The sequence below is a fragment of the Simochromis diagramma genome, unplaced genomic scaffold (assembly GCF_900408965.1).
Source record: "Simochromis diagramma unplaced genomic scaffold, fSimDia1.1 OVJJ01000639.1, whole genome shotgun sequence".
Classification (NCBI taxonomy): Eukaryota; Metazoa; Chordata; class Actinopteri; order Cichliformes; family Cichlidae; genus Simochromis; species Simochromis diagramma.
The window spans coordinates 27,333-40,713 of NW_024387437.1; positions in this window are offsets into that span (position 1 = coordinate 27,333).

Consider the following 13,381-nt stretch of genomic DNA (forward strand, 5'->3'; position numbering starts at 1 on the left):
TTAACAGTGCAGGAGTGTGGGTTTTTGGTAGTCAGGGACCCCGCCCCAGAACCAGGAGGGCCACAGGACCAAGAGCTAATGTCAGCTAAAGTTAAAGTGCAGGAAAATGATGTGGAACAGCAGGTGGAAAACGGTGCCAGCAGACTAGAGGGATCCCCCCCTGTTCTTGTTGGAATGAACATAATAAAGAGATGTAAGGAGCTAGCCATTGCTAGTTTTGATTCAACTCTCGGAGGAGAGTTAAATGCTGCTTGGGGAGAAGCTTTTCAGAGGGTGCAAGCCTGCGAAGTATTAGAGAGGTCATCCACCGCCCGGTTAGCTGGTAAAAATACTGTACACGTGCCAGCATCATCCGTGGCCACAGTATTTGCTAGAGGGCTTGGGAAAGTTTCAGATGACCAGACCTTAATGTTACTTGAGCCAACCAACATGCTCGTTCCCAGCGGTTTGGTTGTTGTTCCTACTCTTGTTGAAACTGACAAGCACGTGTTTCCAGTTCAAGTTGTGAACTTCTCCTAGGAAGATGTGTGGTTGGCTCCTCGGACCAGACTTGGTTTGCTTACTGTAGTGGAGTGTGTTGAAAATGCAGCTGAGGTGCAGTTTAATTGTATTTCTGCTGACCACGAGGAAGTGTCACTGAATAAGAAAGGGGCTAAAGAATCTGATGGTGAACTGAAATTGCTGATAGAGCAGCTGAGTATTAGTGGCTCCCAAGAGGAACAGACCAAATTAGCTGCACTTTTGGCTCAGTATGCAGATGTTTTTGCTTTCAAAGATGAAGATCTAGGTTATACAGAGAAGATCAGTCATGAGATACACCTAGTCGATGATGTCCCTGTCACCCAGGCCTACCGACGGATACCTCCAACACAGTACAAAGAGGTGCGAGAACACATAACCCAGCTTCTGAAAAAGGGTGTGATCAAAGAAAGCACTAGTGCCTATGCATCGCCCATTGTGCTGGTGAGGAAGACAGACAACAGCTTGAGGTTATGTGTCGATTACAGGCGGCTAAATGCCAAGACCAGACGTGATGCCTTTCCTTTGCCCCGTATAGATGAATCCTTTGATGCATTACATGGTGCAAGGTTTTTCTCGACTATCGACCTGGCAAGTGGCTATCATCAAGTGGCAGTTCACGAAAGGGACAGGCACAAGACTGCTTTTACAACCCCATTTGGGTTGTTTGAATATACCAGATTGCCCTTTGGTGTGTGTAATGGTCCAGCCACTTTCCAAAGACTCATGCAGGCCACTATGAGTGACTTAATCCTTCAGATTATGCTCGTGTACCTAGATGACATATTAGTCTACTCATCAACTTTTGAAGACCATTTGGCACGTCTTCAGACAATGTTGCAGAGACTCAGGGAAACTGGGCTGAAGGTTAAGGTGGAGAAATGTCATTTTCTCCAATCTAGTGTACGCTTTTTGGGTCACCAGATCTCAGCTGAAGGGATAGGTACGGACCCAGACAAGATAGCTGCAGTGAGGCAGTGGCCAGTACCCACCACAGTTAAAGAGCTGAGATCCTTCCTGGGTTTTTGCAGTTATTACAGGAGATTTCTCCATGGATTTTCGCAGCTGGCAGGTCCTTTGCAAGATCTGATTAATGCATGGGGCAAGGAGGACAGTCCAGCTAAATATAAAAACTTGCTTGAAAGTGTGTGGACGCCTTCTTGTCAAGAGTCATTTGAACAGCTGAAAGAGAAGCTCACAAATGCCCCCCTACTTGCTTATGCTGATTTCTCACTGCCATTTGTTGTTGAGACAGATGCCAGCAGTTTAGGACTGGGAGCAGTTCTTTATCAGGTGCAGGGTGGCAGGAAACGTGTTATAGCATACGCCAGCCGAAGGTTGAGAAATGCAGAGAGAAATGACAGAAATTATAGCAGCATGAAATTAGAGCTCCTCGCCCTTAAATGGGCTGTGTCTGAGAAGTTTAGGGGGTATCTCTTAGGCTCCAAATTCACAGTTGTGACAGATAACAACCCCCTCTGCCACCTGAACTCAGCAAAGCTGGGAGCCATCGAACAGCGCTGGGTTGCCCAGTTGGCGCCATTTGACTTTGAGGTGCAGTATCGTCCTGGTCGGTGTAACACAGCAGCCGATACCCTCTCTAGACAGCCATTAGCAGGGGAGCCCCAGCCTGCAGGAGATGAGGAGGAGTTTGATGGATGCATATCCATCTGTAACCTAGTCAGCAGAGGGACAACGCTAGGCCTGGACTTAGTAAGTGCAGGAGTAAAATGTTGTCAGGTGAGGCAGGCCCGGGTCACAGCAGTTGAGCAAGACACCCATTTTACTGATTCCCAAGGGAATACACCCACTCTGCCAGGGTATTCTAAGGAAGAGTTGCGACAGTTTCAGAGCTCTGACCCTACTATCAAGTCCTTTAGGCAGTTTTGGGACAAAAAGAAGAAACCCACACACCAGCAGAGGAAAGGTTTGGCTAAGTCTGTGATTTCTCTGCTCCGGCAGTGGTCACGTATCATAGAGTTTGAGGGGTTGTTGTATCGGGTCATTGAGGATGGACATTTGGGGAGGTGTCAGCAGCTCCTTTTGCCAGCTTGTTTAAAGGAAGCTGTACTGGGGAGTGTGCATGATCAGATGGGGCATCAGGGGGTGGAGCGGACCCAGAATCTGTTAAGACAGAGATGTTTTTGGGTTGGTATGTATGAAGAAGTGGACCAGTGGATTAAGAAATGCTACAGATGTGTGCTTACTAAGTTGCCACAGCCCAAGATTCATGCCCCTGTCAAGCCCTTTCTGGCCACTAGACCTCTTGAAGTGGTTGCAGTAGATTTTAGCGTGTTGGAGCCAGCCTCAGATGGACGGGAAAATGTGTTGGTGGTTACAGATGTTTTCACCAAGTTCACACAAGCTTTCCCCACACGCGACCAGAAAGCTGATACAACTGCTAAGATTTTGCTCAGAGAGTGGTTCATGAGGTATGGTGTACCAGAGAGGTTACATTCTGATCAGGGCAGAAATTTTGAAAGTGATGTGATTCAGGAACTGTGCAAGTTATATGGGGTTAAAAAAAGCCGTACTACACCACATCATCCCCAAGGTAATGCACAATGTGAACGTTTCAATAGGACACTTCATGACCTATTGCGTACCCTCCCACCGGACAAGAAACGCCGTTGGCCTGAGTATTTGCCAGAGTTGGTCTATGCATACAATGTGACTCCCCATGCCACCACAGGTCACTCGCCGTATTACCTCATGTTTGGAGTGCACCCCCACCTTCCTGTAGATGCTTTACTAGGGCAGGAGCAGGTGCTTGATAAGAGACATGACTGGCTGGTTGTGCATCAGCAGCGCTTAAATGAAGCACATAACAGAGCAAGGCAGTATACGGAGCAGAAAGCAGCAGAAAGGCTTGAGCTGGACAAAACCCGGGTCTATTGCCCCCCTGTTGAAGTAGGTCAGTTAGTTTATCTGCGACACTGGCCCCAAGGCAGGAACAAAATTCAAGACGCCTGGAGCCCTGTGGTTTATAGGGTTGTCGAAGTCAAGGGCAGCACACATGCGGTGGAGCCTGTGGAGGGTGGGCCAGTAAAACGGGTTCACAGAGCTAACCTTAGACCTTGTATTGGCCCAATTCCTGCACCCAGGAAAAAGAAAAATAATGAATCCCCTGTGGTAGTGGGTCCTATGACAAAAGAGAAAACAAGCTGTTCAGATTCAGATCCTGAGTATGTGTTGTTCGGAGAAACCTCATATCCAATTGCAGAGCAGGGGTCTGATGAAGACAGGGAAGCAGTTCAAAGCAGTGGCGTTTCAGAGTCTGTAAACACTGATGATGCTCGTGTTACTGCACCGTCTGCCTCTGAGCAGGTGTCCACACCAGAGACAGTTGCTACTGAAACCAACAGGGATATTGGGGTCATTACACCAACACCATTGCCCCGTCGGAGTAAAAGAGCTAATGCTGGAGTGCATTCAAACCCTTACCATGTCCCTGTATCAGCATGTCATGCCATCACCTTGAGCCCTGAGGTACTGTCTCAGTTGTTGACTAATATGGGTACTGCCCTCTTTAAAGAAGCAGTGCATGAGTTGAGATATACCAATTGAGTCACCGGGGACGTTGACTCTTAAGCAGGGGAGAATGTAGCCAGGTGGAAGTTCGATATTATGGGACATGCCACTGGATGGCGCTGTTTCTTTTGGGGTACCCCTGAGAGCGCAAGGGATCATGGGGATCTACAGAGACATTCACGGGTGCTAGCTTGCATTGGTGTTATGTGGGTGTGCAATGCCTTTTTTCGCTGCGTGATCTGTTTTGAATGCAAAGTGTGCAACAGTTAAGGCACCAGGAGTGGCTGCAACCAACTTCGCTGTTCATCTAAGAGGGATCTATATTCCGTTTTCTGCTGAATTAATGCACTGTATGTATTTGAATTCACACCTGTATTATACTATCTCTGTGGGTAAGAGGGAAATGTACCTTGTTAACTGTTTGATCTTGGCTCTGTATCTTAGCAGGAGAAGCCACTACAGTTGTTTTTGCACTGCTAAGTTTGTTTTATTTATGTATGGGTTTATATCAGACACAAAATGACACTAGACGTCCTTGAGTTCCAGATGCTGATAAAGTTGGGGAAATAACCTGCAGTAGCAGTGGGTTACCAGTGCACAAAGCTGTTACTGGATAAGAACTGTCTGTGACAATTTTATTTCTTTATTTTTACAACCTTTTTATTTTCTTCTGAGCGCTTACTTTATTATTCAGATTAAAAGAACCCCAAAGATAATCTGTGTTCTGGGCTGGTTAATTTAGCCAGGCTACATATACATTATTCTATTTTATTTGATTGTATATAGTATTTTATTTTATTCCATTTCATTTTTTTAATTTCTGCTACATAACTTTGCACTTTTGCTGTAACAAAACAAATTTCCCACCTGTGGGACTAATAAAGGTCATCTTATCTTATCTTATGTTGGATTTAATGAACCTCTGAACATCCACCAGGTCACCAGTGACCCACTGATGTTGAATGTGTTAGTGAGCTGTGTCGGGCGTCTTCTCTCTCACAAACCTGGTTAAATCACCACGGTAACGTATGCTGAACACATAACATGCATTGTAAATATGGAGCTGTACATTATTTATATTTGTTCTGTAACAAAGTTTCAATAAAAAGTTTCAGAGTATCAGGATCAGACAGAAATCTCTGAGTGTGCAGCTCCATAAATCTGTAGTTTCATAACGATCATAACACTGTGAGCTGTAAAACACTCTCAGCTGTATTTAATGAAAAGATGATGAAACCTACTGAGTGTAAAAATAAGCAGCATCAGTTAAAGAGAGGTTTGTTATACACACTTTGTTTTTCTTCCAGTCTGCTGCATTCAACACACACAAAGTTCATAGAAACATGAAAGAGCTCAGTTTGACTTGGACAACATTTCTACATCCAAACTGAGTCAAAGCTCGTTCATTTGTAACTGATCGATAATCCTGAACACAAGCAGGCAGATTATTGATCGTCTATAATCCACAGACCTTCATCTACACTCAGATCATCACACAGCGTTTGTGTTGTCACTTCATTCAGTGTGTGTAGCAGCTGATCTCAGGTCTGTGTTGTTCATCTCTCACAGAACAAGTTCTTACAATCAGCTGAACCTGAAGCTCCAACACAAAAACACTCACTGACTCTGAGATCAGAGCTCAGAAATTCATGAATGTTTGTAACACAGTTTGACTTTGTGTCAGTAAATCTCATGAACAGCCTGAAGATGAATAAACTGTAGTTCAGAGTCACTGACAGACAGCACAGACACACACTGTTGGTCGGAGTCTGAACATGATGATCACCAGAGAAATAACATCAGACTCTGAACATCCAGCTTTCTACAGCGTCTGCTGGATGTTCACCATCATTTATTTATCTTTCTATGTGTTTGTTCATCTCACTCACATTTGTGCTGTTTCCATCTTCTGTAGATCAAAAAACAACAAAAGCAGCAACAAGAAGAAGCAAAGCGGGAACTATCAGACCGACGATCGATCCAACAGATCCATCCTCCTTCCCTCTGACTTCATTTCCTCTATGTCTGTGTTTCTGTCTTTCTTTTGTCCTCCTGTCTGACCTGCAGGTGAGAAACAGGTGTGGGGTGTCAGCAGTCAGGTAGGTGATGAGTGAAGAACAGAACAGAATCCATTTCCTCTTCAAACTGCTGTCAGACATTATCTACTGCACTCTGATCACATCACTCAGACCAGCTGCTTTCTACAAAGTCTCATCAACAACATCTTTAGAAACAAACATCAACAAGCAGGAAGCAGCTTCACCTCTGATCACACACACACACGCTCTACTCACTCACCTGGAGGAACAACATGAAGGCTGATGGGATTCAAAAGGACTGTTCCTATCAGGACGACACGACACTCGTATGTTCCAGTGTCATTAATCGACACATCCTTCAGAATCAAAGACACGTCTCCATCCTTCATCTGTCTGTCCTGCAGATCCACCCGGTTCTTAAAAGATGGATGCTGGTTGTCTGTAAGAAAGTGCACATCCCGGTACACGAGGACATATTCATCTCCCAGGTCAGCTCTGCTCCACTTTACAACTGTGATGTTGTTGTTTGGAGCTCGACATGTCAGAGTGACGTTCTGTCCAGACTCAGCTGTGATGTTTTTCTGGTCTGAAAGAGGAAACAAACAGAGCAGAGAGGTTAAAGGTCAAAGTACAACTGTTCACATTTATTTGCGAACAAATAAAAATATATATTTAATTTTACACCCAGTTAGTTTTATACCACTTCTAAACAACTATCCCATACGGTAAAAAAAAAAAAAATTTTCCTGGCCAAAATGTATTTCAAATATATGGTAAATATATGTTGTATTAGTGATGCTCAAAAAAATATATATTTTTGAAATTGAAAATATATTTTTTTCAAACCAAAATACATTTCAAAAGATATTTCAGGGTGAAGAAAATACAATTCCAACCTTACAGTAGAATGTATATCAAAGTATCCTTTATTTAAAATGTATTTAGTGCAATAATGATGATAATAATAATAATAATAATAATACTAAAAGTAACATGTTTTATGTACATCTGCAAAAAACAGTTGGATTCAAACAAAACAGAGTTTAGCAAGAATTAGGCTGTTTATTCATTTGCTTACAGTATTTCACATTACACAATATCTCACTATAATGTAGCGTTCACTTGACTTTGAATTTTTCTGTCAGTGATACAGTAAACAAGATACAACAACTGCTATGTACACTTTAGTTTTTGACAATATATACAATACAGTACTTAAAGGAACACACTCCACTTTTTTTGGAAATAGGCTCATTCTCCATCTCCCTCAGAGTTAAAAATGTTCTGGAGCGTGATCTTACCGGATGGGGCGTAGCCAGGATCTTTGGTCGAGGCGCCATATTAGCAGGCCAAACAAATGCTTGCTGTGTGGTCGGTTGTAATGTTAGATTGCACTACTGGCAAAGGAATAAGCTTGAAAACAGGCTCTCTTTTCATTGTTTCCTCACCTGGAAGCCTCATGAGGGAGCTTATGTGTTGGATGTTACCAAAAGAAGGCGTCTAGCTTGGATAGCAGCTGTGAGACGAGCTGATATTCAGTTCTCTACCATCCACAGATATCTGTTGGTGTGCTTCAGTATTTTCATTCTTGTAAGTTCTAAATAAGTTCATATTACTCTTTTTATTTTCAATGCGCTCTGAGGTCATAGCAAATTAGAACAAACATGCAGAACTACCTTCTGTTTATAGAGTTGCTAATTATTTGGCATTATTGCAGGCAAACCAGCCAATGAAATGAATGAAACAAATCCTGATGGGTTCCAACACTACATATGGGGCACTACGAAATCTTTGTTTCAAACTACATGCTACATACCACCATGCCAATCAGATTACTTTTTCCATGTGAGGGTGAAAAGGTGACCCTCCTGGATAAGATGGCAAAGGTTTGCTGCGTTTTGGTGAACATGTGCCCCAGTGTGGTAGTAAAACCAGGGGAAAATACTCTTGTTAAATACTCTTAGAAGTCTTGTGCTGTGTATGTAGTGATACATTTTCAAAATTACAGAATGCTAGTAGTTGGTGATATTATATAAATGCTGTCATGATTTTATGTAAACATTTTGTAATTTGTAAACTATACATGACATTGATTCTACATTATAACTGATGTGATGTTCTACAAAGTGCTTTTAATTAAAAATAGGCAAACATTTGTTTGTTTCTTTATTCAACTTTTGAACAGTGGTAATTAGTAAGTACATATTCAGTAAATGGAAATTATTTACATGCTCCCCTAAATTAAAACATTATGGGTTATTCAGAACAGAACTATGCTTGGAAAAATATTTTCCCATCAGTTGATCCAACTCCTCCACAGTAGCAGGTGGGATTTTTCTGTTTTGAGGACGGCTCCTTTTACCTGTCACTACAGATGGTCTGTTTATGTTTTGATCAAGAGCCTTTTTTTGGGCAGCTGAAGAGAAGAAGTCTATCTTATGGTCAACCTCTGGCTGTATCTTGGTCATATTACCCAGCAAAACCCAGTATGCAGGTTCATCTGTAACAGTCCTTGTGCCACAGATCCTCACTGTTGCTTCTACTTTAAACAGAAGAGCAGGGACATAGGTGCAGGTCTCCAAGACTCCGGCCATACAGGTGCAGTGGGCGGCTTCAACCTTCCCTGTGATGCTCACAATGACCCATGGCTGCAATGCTGGTTGATTCAGTCTTTGAGAGTGCAGGACCTGAAACACACACAGACAAAGTTCAAGACAAGAACTTGAATAAGCCAAGGCCGACACAAATGTGTTGTATCTACGTTCAAATACATTAATCATAAATGTAACAAATAATGTGTTTTTATGCTCCAGGTCCGCGACCCTGCTCTCCAGATAGACAATCCGTTTCTCCTTCTCTGCATTCTGATTGCGAAGCGACCTTATCTCCTCGACAATGTCCAGGATATATTTCTGCTGTAGCTTGATAGCTGATGTTTCTTCAGTTAAAAAGTCCAGTGACTTTTTGATGTCCTCAATTTCCTCAGCGATCGGTGTTTTCTTAGGCCCCATTTAGTTTGCTCTCTCGCTCGCTCCGTTCAGCCAGGTGCCACTCCTCCTGCTCCAGCAGGTTATACTCGGCACAGATGTTCCTGTACACTATGCCGGCCACTTGGTTATGGCGTTCCATGTATGCCTTGCCTGCTAGCATCACGGGCAGGGCGTAGGTGTTGACAGTCCGGATCTTGTTCTTATCGTTCAGCTGACTCCTCAGGACTTGCCTGACCCTCTGCAGGTACTTGGTGGTTGCAGCTTTCCTAGCAGCCTCTTCATGGTTCCCATTCGCCTGCGGGATCCCCAGGTACTTGTAACTGTCCTCTATGTCTGCAATGTTGCCTTCTGGTAGTTTGATCCCCTCAGTTCTGACTACCTTCCCTCTCTTTGTTACCATTCGACTACACTTCTCCAGCCCGAACGACATTCCGATGTCATTGCTGTATAGCCTGGTAGTGTGGATCAGTGAATCGATGTCTCGTTCACTCTTGGCATACAGCTTGATGTCATCCATGTACAGGAGGTGGCTGACAACTGCTCCGTTCCGTAGTCGGTATCCGTAGCCAGTCTTGTCAATTATCTCACTGAGGGGGTTCAGGCCTATGCAGAACAGCAGTGGGGACAGAGCATCTCCTTGGTAGATCCCGCACTTGATGGTGACTTGTGCTATGGGCTTGAGGTTGGCCTCCAGTGTTGTCCGCCACATCCCCATTGAGTTCCTGATGAAGGCTCTCAGGGGCCTGTTGATCTTATATAGTTCTAGGCATTCCAGGATCCAGATCTGGGACATTGAGTCACAGGCCTTCTTGTAATCAATCCAGGCAGTGCATATATATATATATATATATATATATATATATATATGTCAATCCTTTTTTAATAAAGCCAGCAGCACAGAGCAAAATGAACACATGACACAAACAAGACCATAAAGATAAGAACCAAGACGTTAAGCCTGAAGCTGACAGGGAGCCAAAGAAGAAGCTTTGAAAGCTTCATGAGAATGAGTTAAAAACCTTGCAGCAGCATTTTGGACAGAATTGTTTTAGTCAAACAAGAAAACCGTTAAAAATCACTAAGAGAGCACATGAAAGCACAGACGAGCATCTTCTGAGACACAGCAGCTTCAAATTGTTCTCATTTGATGCTGCCGATGTAGTTTAGCCTGAGTTTCCTGCCCGTGTGTTTGCTCTCACTGTTATGAATCCTGCTGTAATCAGTCTTCTACAAGCAAACAGAAGCAAAGGCCGTCTGTTCAGTCAGTGAAACACCAAACACAGATCAAAGCTTCCTCCATGAGCCACACAGAGGAAACAGTGAAGCAAACACAGACATGGAGGCACAGAAACATTAAGAAAACCAAAGGATCACCACTGAGAGAAGAAAATAATAGAATCAAAATGAAACTGGAAACACTCAGAAAAACAATGAGATCAAAGTGTTCCTCACGCTTTGTGTTTTAGGGATCTAAATGTTTTAATTGTTATATTAAGAAAAAAAAAAACGATCTTAAAACCTGCTCAGAACTAAGTCTGGATTTTGGTCTTCCACATAAGTCCAGGACACTCAGACGCAGGTCAGGCTTCAGTGTATCTGAAAGGAGGTAATCGAGGTGTTTAGAGATTCAACCAGCTCTGATTGCAAAATCCCTGAAATGTCTCTGTCAATGCATTTCAGGCAGTTTGTCCAAAGTTTGTCCATTCTGCGCTCTAAATGGGTTGATTGCATTAAAAAATGTAATCACATTAATTGTGATGACAGCATTAAGGCGTTAACGTTGACAGCCCAACAACAAACACAAAAACAGAAGACATTGTGATATAGACTTATAATTTGTACCAATGTTTTTTCTCAATTCCATCACACACATATACGTGAAAAGTGAGCGCGAGGGCCCTCGGTGCACCTGACTGCTGCTGCTGCTGTGCTAAAGTCTCACATGCAAGTTGTCGAGAGGGGAGGGGGCAGGCTGCTTCCAAATAGTGCACATTTCATCCATAATGTTGTCAATCCAAGCCCATTGTGTATTAATGATTTTTCCTGGGTTGTGTGAAATAACATTCATTAGTTGGGCCAGGACTCCACAGTCTATTTACACCTACAGGCCAGTGGACACTCTTTCAGTGATGAGGATGTACACATCCTGGACAGGGAGGAACGCTGCAGAGGGAGTGTTCGCCCAGTGCACAAAACAGGACCGCCCCTATTTCCGAGGTTATTAAATGCACGACAAACCGCAGAGTCGAGTGAGCCGCTGAAAGTCAGATCTGTTCTTCAAAGCAGACTTTCAGCTTTATTTCAAGCTTAAATGTAATCTGATGTAGTCAGTATTTAAAGTCAGGCTCTGTTATTGACTGAAAACTCCGACAGACTCAGACATTTAGAACAAAGTAAGAGTCGGATCAGCACAAATACTGACACAGAGATGGCTGCTGGCACTGCGCTGCTCTGCTCCACTTTGCTGTTTGTCCTTGTCTTCGTCTCTGCAGGTGAGACTGAACTAAACTGAGTTTCTCTCTGAGATAACAAGAAGTACAGGAGGATTATTTTCATCTGGATTCAGTTTGTCTCTGTGTGAAGGAGACAGGAGGCTGGGTGGACACTTAACATCTGTAATCCAGCTGTGACAGAGACAAAGAAGTGTAATGTGTGTGTCAGTGTGATTCATTGATTGATGCATTGAGTTTTTCCTTTCCAGTCACGTTTCTCACTCACTATGTGTTAATAGACCTCTCTGCATTGAATCATATCTGTTATTAACCTCTGTCTCTCTTCCACAGCATGTCTTTATCCTGTCTTCCTTCTCTCACCCCAACCGGTCGCAGCAGATGGCCCCGCCCCTCCCTGAGCCTGGTTCTGCCGGAGGTTTCTTCCTGTTAAAAGGGAGTTTTTCCTTCCCACTGTCACCAAAGTGCTTGCTCATAGGGGGTCATATGATTGTTGGGTTTTCTCTGTATCTATTATTGTACGATCTACTGTGCAATATAAAGCGCCTTGAGGCGACTGTGGTTGTGTAATATTTTTCAATGGTTGTACAAAATTTAAAAAAAACAGCAGGTGTATTGTATATGTTTACACAATGTGTGCACAAGTTTTCAAAATCTACAATTTATATTTGCATTTCAAGTTATAAAAATATAAACTACTAGGATTTTAAGTTTTTTGTGTGATTTTAGATCAGTAATATTAATACAGTATGTCAATGAAAAAACAGCCAAATTCAGACACGTGAGGTTGAGCTGAAAAAGAAAAGAATGATACCAGACAAGGCAAGTGGAAAAAAATAAAATGAAACAATTTGAAGGTGACATCCAAATGTAAAATCAAAGGGAGTCAAAAATGGCCGGTTATATTTTGGACCTCTGAGGGTTAATCCAAGAAATCATGAAAAATTAGGTTTAAATTTCTGTTCATGACAGTGCAGATTTCTGACATTTTGTGTAATTTAAGCCTGTAACAATTTTATTATTTTTATTTTTATTATTATTTTTTTTTAAGAAAAACAGTCTGAAACTTTAGTTAAAGTTGTGTTTGTAGATGAACCACCCCTGGGTGTAGCTTTCTGGATTTTGTTCTTTTTGGGCTACATATTTATTTATTATACAGGCTATATAGTACATAAGATCAAAATTTGCATGTTTTATGTAACTAAAGTTTTTAATTATGTGAGCTACAGAAAATAATTAAGTTATAGACTGTATTTATATCAAAAAGGTGTATACTTACTGCATTTGAATAATTTTAAACATATATAACCACCTGCGTGTGTGTTTGGAAAAAAAGGCTTTGATTTTGCCACCCAATTTGAATTCTTTGCCACCCTAAGAAAATTTCTCTAGATCCGCACTTGGTGTCCACTCCCCTCCCTGGACTTAATTGCTAATTTTTTTTTTTGGCTCATGTGCAATATCTTTGATAGGTGCAATATTTTGGTCTCTGTGAAATTACCATCTCCACCCTAAATGACCATAGCCCCTCCACCCTTATTTATTATATTTTATAATTGCCCTCGTATACAGACCCACAATGTTTCTGTTTCAGTGTTTCTTACGCATACACAGTCTATATAGTTTCACTCACATATATGTATACATATATATTGCTTTTTATTTTATTTTATCCCCCCCGTTGTATATTGTCTTCCCTTCTTGCTTTTGCACCTTTGTGGCCAGCTACCCAATTTCACTGTGCAAGAAATTGCACAATGACAATAAAAAGCTCTAAGTCTGTAGTCGCGTCGAAATTCATGGGCTGCATCCTTCTGAGGACGCATTTGTAGGTCGATTATGTCACAGCAAC